Source organism: Chrysochloris asiatica, unplaced genomic scaffold (assembly GCF_000296735.1).
Source record: "Chrysochloris asiatica unplaced genomic scaffold, ChrAsi1.0 scaffold00126, whole genome shotgun sequence".
NCBI lineage: Eukaryota > Metazoa > Chordata > Mammalia > Afrosoricida > Chrysochloridae > Chrysochloris > Chrysochloris asiatica.
Window position 1 is genome coordinate 911,251 of NW_006408644.1, and position 1,468 is coordinate 912,718.

Genomic DNA, 1,468 nt, shown 5'->3' on the forward strand with positions numbered 1-1,468 from the left:
CTGTTTTTGCCTTAAAGTTTATTTTATCAGAGATTAGTACTGCCACTCCTGTTCACTATTTTTTGCAATTGACTTGGTATATATTCTTCCATCCTTTGACTTTTAATCTGTTTTTGTCTCTGTGTGTGAGATGTGTCTCTTGTAGACAGCATATTGAAGGATCTTGTTTTCTTATCCATTCTGCCACCCTCCATCTCTTAACAGGTGCATTTAATCCATTTATACTCAGTTTAATTATCAATAGGTATTAATTAATTGCTGCCATTATATTTGTTTTTTTTCATGGTGTTGCTGCTTCTTTACTCTGTTTGTCTTCCTTTGTTGAGTTCATGATTGTTGTGTTCTTTCTTGTGAGTTTCCTCATAGTTTTAATGTTTTCATATTCTTCTTGGATTTTCATTCTCTTGGTATGCTTTGAAGTGTCAATTTGCTTTGAGGTTGCCTCATAGTCCATTAACTTTTCTGTCCATTTAGTGCCATCTATTTTATCCTGTAATCGACCTGAACTTCTCACTGTCTGGATCTCTGTTCATCCTTGTTTATCTTCTTTTACATTGTACTTGTTTTGATCATAGAATGACCTCCCAGATTCTCTGAGTTTGTTCTTATAGTTTTGTTTTGTTAACAACTCTTCTTTCTGTTAATTCAGGGAGGTGATGCCACGTATGTCAATCTCTGGTTGCTGTCTGTTCTTGTTGTTTCTCAGTCCACAGAACTCCCTTTAGGATGTTTTGTAGCACAGGGTTGGCTTTGGTAAAATCCCTTAGCTTCTGTTTTTCCTGGAATGTTTTGATTACACCATCCTATTTGATTGATAACTTTTCTGGATAAAGGATTCTTGGTTGATAGTTTTTTTTTTTTTTCTTTCAAGGTTTTATATATGTCGCCCCATTGCTTTCGTGCTTGCATGGTTCCCGCTGAGATATCCTAACTTAGTCTGACTTGCTTGCCTTTGTATGTGACACTTCTGTTTTCTCTGGCTGCTTTCAGAAATGTTTCCTTATCTTTGAGTATGGAGAGCTTGACTATGATGTGTCTTGGTGATTTTCTTCTGTGGTTTACCCTTCCTGGAATTCGTTGAGCTTCTTGAATGTTTATCTTTTCACTTTTCAGGATTTTAGAGCAATTTTCTTCCAGCAGTTCTTTGACTATTTCCTCTGTGGACTTGTGTGATTCTTCTTGTTCTGGGATGCCGATAATTCTTAAGTTATTCCTCCTAATGTTGTCCAACATGAATCTTACACCTTCCTCAGAATTCTTTATCCTTTTTTTGTGTTTGTTCTTCTATCTTAGTGGTATTGAGAGATTTATCTTCCAGCTTACTGATTCTGCCTTCCATCTCATCTATTCTACTCCTCTGCCCTTTCAGAGTGCTCTCTATTTCTGTTATTTTGTTATTGATCGTTTGGACCTCTTTCTGTAGATTTTGAATTGTGTCCAATGCTGTATCTATCTTATTTGATTGTTC